This window comes from Mesocricetus auratus, unplaced genomic scaffold (assembly GCF_017639785.1).
Source record: "Mesocricetus auratus isolate SY011 unplaced genomic scaffold, BCM_Maur_2.0 Super-Scaffold_100009, whole genome shotgun sequence".
NCBI lineage: Eukaryota > Metazoa > Chordata > Mammalia > Rodentia > Cricetidae > Mesocricetus > Mesocricetus auratus.
Genome location: NW_024429193.1, coordinates 39,259,777 through 39,266,620, shown reverse-complemented (window position 1 = coordinate 39,266,620; position 6,844 = coordinate 39,259,777).

Genomic DNA, 6,844 nt, shown 5'->3' with positions numbered 1-6,844 from the left:
GAACTGTAGAAATGGAAGAAACTTTCATTTAAAACACAATGGGTATATACATGAATGATTGCATGTATTAAATATTTCCAAAAGAGTTATTATGACCAGAATAAGAGCCAGGAATATATTTGAGAAGTGCTCTGGCTGACACACATAATAAACTTAATTTTACACATCAACATATCCACTGGAGTGGGTACTATTGAGAAAGTACTCAAAATATTGATTCCCATTTTTTTTCATTCAATCAACACATATTAAGAGCACATCCGCATGATTTCAGATATTGTGCATGCGGAGAATTCAAAGATTAATAAAACATTGTCTTTGTCCTTGAACCATTTGGCTGCTGAGAGAGGGACAAAATGCATATGTACTATACATTGCGTATTGAATGTATAGTAGCATATAGAGACGAAAAGATGATGATACCCTATCATCTGTTTCATGTGCATTTATTCAATCATGTTTGTTGAGTGTTTACAATCTTCTCAGACTTACACCAGCTCTGGAGACATCACATGGAGCAAAACTACCTTAGAAGACTCATTGAAACTCAAATGATGATGCAGTTGGTACAATGTTTGCTATGCGCATACCAGGACCTGTATTGATCCCCAGCAGCCACATAAAAAGCCAGACGTGGCTTCATACAGCTTTAATCCTAGAACTGGACCAGATGATCCCTGTCTTGTTCATGTTCATTATAGGACAATATGTATACCTGAATTTTTCTTCACCCTGGACATTCACTAAAGCATCTTTGCCAGTCTGATACATGCAGAGCATGCATTTTTTGACATTGCTTTGATTGATTCAATTGCCACACTTTATCAACTGCTTGTTTTCCTTTTTTGGTGAATTGTCTATTATGCTGCTTTATCAATTTGTATATTACTACAAATATTTTCCCTTTAGGCTTTGTATACATCACGCCTTGTTTGAAGACAGCAATAATGAATATTTATTTACAATGAAGTTTTGACAGAAAAATATAATAATTATTCACGAACATGTACCTACCATGAAGTAGCTATCATGTTAGGCATGGAGAATTAAAGGAATACCACATTCAACTGCGGCTGAGGAGGTAGCCATACCTGCTGTATAGTATAGTACCTGCTGTGTAACCGTGAGGACCTGATTATAGATCTAAGCAGTGATGGAGTAAAATAAAAAATGCTGAAATTCTGAATCTCCAGCACTGAAGGCAGGGTAGGAGAGTGGAGGCAGGTGGATCTCTAAAGTTTATTGCCCTGCTAGTCTAGACAAATCAGTTAAGTTCAATGAGGAAGACGTTGTAATTAGAACATAATTTTGGTCTCTCACTGCATGCACATGCCCACATAAGCAGGTAAATACATCACACACATTAAAAAAAAAGAAGTAAAAATGACTCTGGTAAAAACCATCAAGACCTTGAAAGGTGCTTGCCATCAGGAAACTAAACTGCTGAGGAGCTCCAACAAGCCTTTTCCTGTTCAAATGACTGAAAACGACTGAAGCTTGATGTTAACAAACTAACGTATCTATTGTTAGGGAAACAGAAATCCTTTTGGGAGAATGAAGTTTCCTTTCCATACTGATTGAAAACAGAAGTTTGCATTTTAAGTGTTATGTCAGTTCACAGAAGTGGGGATATATGCCAACCATTATACGTTCATTTGTTGGTTTTTAAAGATAATTAGGATATGGTACATGATAGGATGAGCACTTAATGACAGCTTCCACACACAGGAGTCATTTGCTTTATTGGATTTCACACATTCACCCAAGTGAGCATATGAATATGTCAGAATATGCAAGTTGCCACTAGAGAGCTAATCCAGAAGATAGTTTTGATCTTGCCATTCATTTGCTTTAAGAAAATCTTCCTTTTTTTTTTTTGCTAGACCAAGTTCAAAACCTTTAGCAAAGATTGCAACAAGACACAGTATATTTATCCCTTGATGGGGACTACATGCTTACTAGTTCTCTGGATGACTTCTGGCCTTTCTTTTAACTCATGTGTGTCTGAGATGGAAGAGGGACCTTGTTGTAAATATCATCATTTACTTTGCATGGGTGAATATTATGAATATATGAATACTACGATGTATTTTCCAGTTCTATAGCTATCCTCCAACCATTCAAGATTGAGATATTCATTCCTTCAGCTTCTAGAAATGTTGGTTGTTCACTGCTCTCTGAATTTCTCTCTAGAAATTACCTCTGCCCAATGATAATTATGACACTGGCTTTGATGCCATTGTTGCATACTCCCCTTGGCCTCTTGAAAACTTTTAAATGTTTTGTTTTTATTGTCTCAGGGATATCTCCTTTAAGCTTTGAGATCCATTTCTATGAAGTCTCCCTATGCTCCTTGATACTGTTATTTACAGTAGAGATTTCTGAGTAATTTCTTGACAAACACTAAAGCCACCACCATATTAGCAATCCATCAGCTCTATGGTTGATTTTTTCCTCTCCAAAGATATATTTATTTTTATGTACTGGTGCTTTGCCTGCTCAGGATTGTATGGAGTGCCAACAGAGGCCAGGAGAGGGCATTGTACTTCCTGAACTGGGAGGTATAAAAGGTGTGAGCCATAATGTAAGTGCTGCAGACTGAACTCAGATCCTCTGCATAGATCAGCAAGTATTTAAACACTTGACCAACTCTCTGGCTCCATGGATGGTATGTAATTTGTCCATCATAGTGCCTTTATTAGTTTTCACTATGATTTACATGTATTAGGGACACAACAATTTGCAATAAGAATATGAAAGTATCTGAGAGCATGGTAAGATTTTATAAGAAGTCAATTTTGACATCTAAGTACATTATATATGAACTATATTACATTAGATGAATGACACATAGTCATGTCAAAGATGCTAAAGTTCTCTGGAAAAATGACTTGCAAGAAAGATACATTTCAGAAGTTTATTTGCTGGGAAGAATTACAAGTTAAGTAGGGTCAGGGAATGATGTAGGAGGGGGAAAATGTAGAGGACAACTCCACAAAAGTCTAATACCCCACATCCCTCCCCAGTAATGTGAATCCAGAATCGTGCATATATTAGGCAAACAGTCTACCACTGGACATATACCTAGCCTTTAACTGAAGTCTTAACAAATATCTTTAATTATTCTTTGAAGGACATCTGTAGTTTCAGTGGACCTAAAAGATGCCTTATATTGAAGGAGGTTCTTGCTTTTTACATAATCATATCAAGGAGTAACTTATTATTTGTTAGCATATGTAGGATTGAGAACCTCTACAAGGATGGATTTCTTTAGCAAATGATTATTTCCAAACAGAGACTCAGAGAGCTGTCAACTACCAAAACATATAGTAGATGACCCAGTGAATTCTTCAGTCTTGAATGAGGTGAGAGATAGCTGTAGATGTGTGAGGGGTTCATAGTATTCATGACTCATGGCTAACGGGAACAATGAATCATTACAGCAAGATTCTGTCTCAATCACAGTCACACATGAATGTGAGATTGTGAAAGAGTAAAATTCAACACAAAAAAGTTTCAAATGCCAGTTTTTAGAATTACGCAAGCTTCTGAAGTTGAGAGATCTAAAAAACTAAAGGGAAGATTGTTGTTATGTTGGTGTTGGTGTTGGTGCTATTGTTGTTGTTGTTGTTGGTGGTGGTGGTGTGTGTGTGTGTGTGAGAGAGAGGGGGGGGTACTTTCACTACAGAGGATTTTTTCCTTTCTAGCAAGTTAGATAAAACTACAAACCTCCTACACCTACTTCATATTAACCAAAATCATTCACAGTTAGTATATTAATCAGGGTTCTCCAAAGAATAGTACATGTGTGTGTGTGTGTCCTTATTACATTGGCTTACATAGTAAGAAGCTATAAAGGCCCACAGTAGCTCTTCATAGGCTGGTGAGCCAGAGAAGACAGTACCTTCTAAATGCATGAAACTGGACAAGAGGAAATAGCAGCTCCCAGCTCAACCTGATGTTCTGAAGGCTTCCTAGAGGGTTGTTGCCATGAGGTTGTCTGGAGTCTTACAATCGTGATGGTAGCAACAGGAAACAAAACGCTGAATGGAAGAATGGAGCCTACATATGGTGGAGTTTCTGCCTTTTCTTTTTGTCCCATCCAGACCCTCAGTCTGTTGAATGGTGTTGCCCATATCCAATTCAGGTCTCCATCTTCAGTTTACAGACTCAAATACCAATTCAATGGTTCTCAGTTCCATCTTGAAGACATTTCTTTACTAACTTTCCAGATGCCACTCCATCCAGTCCAGGTGATAACTGGGATTAACTATAAAATGCATCAATGTTTTATTCACAGATAGTGAGTAAGGGAGGATTCGATTTTAAAATCTAGTATCTATCCCATATCCCAGAATTTTACAATTTATAAAGTGAATCTGCTTGCATTTTGGAACTGACTCTTACAACAAACCCACTCAATTAGACCATGTGCTCAAAGTCACTGAGTTGATGAATAGTTTTGAACTATCGGCTGCATGAGTATTGGGACAATTTCTTCATTGGCCAGAGATCTCAGTAAGCCCTTCCAATACACCTGAAATATCAGCATCCAATAAAGAGTCGTTAAACATATTTCTGCGAGGTGTTCATAATTTTGCTACATGTATTTTTTTAAATTATATTATATAACACATACTTATATGTACATGGGGAAATTGTCCCTTGCTTATCTCATAAAGTTAGCTGATATCTGCCTTTTGGTCTTTTTGAGAAGGAATAGTAGAAATATTTGGGCCCAACTGGTCTCAGTTATTATCCTTCTGGACAGATTGGATGGTAATAAATTGGCCCTAGAAAATCAGATGAAGTGAAATGGATTCATGATCAGCTGAAGTCTTTGATTGTGATTTTAGAAAAATAATATTCCAAGACCTGTCCAAAATTTTCCCAATGCTAGAATAGTGGAGAAAAATAAAAGCATATGGAAATCTGAATTTTAATTGTTTTTAAATTTGTGATAGAGGGTAACATTTCAGATATGAAATTAAAGATGACTCATAAGCCTTACTTCTGACTTTGATAGTAATAAAATAATATTCATTCATAGGCTGTAAACTATTAAGTTGAGGAATGAACTGTCTCACCAAAGCCTACAAAAAATTAATATACAATACCTGATATTTGACTCTGCTTCCAGATGGAGGGGCAGCTTGACAAATGCTATCATAATTTACAAATTTAAAAAGTGTGGTGTCAATGAATTTGCAGGATCTTCCTACAGCTTGAATTTTTTACAGCTATAATTGTGTTTAATGTTGAGCTTCAATGGATTTAAAATATTATTCGATTCAATCAGTGACCACAGACAATATGTGTGGCCTGTGAACAATGTGAGTAGATGTCTTAATTAAACATTTCAGAACAAAATGCATCTGCTTGGTGGAGTTGGGTCATGCTGAAGTTGTTTTTGACATCTATATTTGCTTGTTAAGGGTCACTCTTAAAGCTCTTAAATTTGCTCCTCCAAAAGGCATACTTTAGAAGTTTCCTTTGATGGAAGGTTAGAGAAATAATTACAGAAAGATAATATGTGATATGTGTGTACAGTGTCTAATTTTTATGAATAACTTGTATGCTGGTATCCAAATGCAAAAAAATCAAAATGTTAAAAGTTAAAGCATCAGTATAGAAGGGGAACTATTTGTATTTTTTTTGTTTTGTTTTTTTGTTTTTCCTTTTTTATTTTTAAATTTAAATTAGAAACAAGGTTGCTTCACATGTCAATTCCAGGTCCCTCTCTGTTTCCCTACCCTCCTCCGTGCCCTCCCACCAACCCCCCCAATATCCCCTCATTTCCCCAGGGAGGGTGAGGCCCTCCATGGGGGTTTCCATAGTCTGTCATTTCATCCAGAGCAGGGCCTAGACGCTCCGAAGGGGAACTATTTGAAAGAGGAGGACCAGAGGGAGGAGGGAATTTGCTAAGAGAGAGTGGTGAAGGAATAGATAAGATAAAAGTGTCTAATATACATTTATGAAAATGTCATAATAGAATCCAATACTTTGTACAATGTGTGTTAAAGCCAGACAAAAATATTGATTGCTATCTGATAATATTTACATTGCAATGGTTTAGCAAATTGAGCATTAAACCTTAGTAATTAAATTGGAGAATAAATAATATGTAATTGTACATCTCATGTGTACACATAAATGTAATTATTGGCCTAAGGACATATGTATTTATATGTGTACATTATTGTCAACATATGAACATGTGAGCATCTTTGCAAGTAGTAATGTTTACATATGATGACTCTGTATCTCCACAAGGTCATTAATGACTTCAGGGGCATGCTGGTATTTTGGAGGTAAAGATTGGGTGCTGAGAGCTGCAGGAACATATGGCCCTAGGATATTCTCCTTAAATAGGGAAGTAGTTAATTTGAGCTATTTTAACCAGAAATCAGTTAACGGATATTGTGATTCATTTTCCACAATGAAGTGAAAAGAAAGTTTTCCCAAAGAATTGCTTAGTTTGGGATCTACTATTCTTTCAGTCAGGACATCATGTATTGTTTCAGGCCCAGGCAAGGAACAAAATGTTCCAGTGGACAACCAAATCAGACTCCGGTCCTGTTTACCTGAAACCTGTACTTTAAACAGAAGACACATATCGAGCAAGTCACATGCGATTAGGCAGGCAAACAAAACGACATGGCTATTAGAATAAAAAAAAAGGCTGTTGTAAACTAGAATGACAGAGATGGGAGGGGTCTAATTTCTATAGGTGGTGGGAATAACTCAGAGGAAGGGATTTGTAGATAAGGAAACCGTTTCTTGTGGAGGAAAGTGAGCAAAATCAGAGAAGAGATGCAGAGTCAGAACAACACTTAGTGGGTGA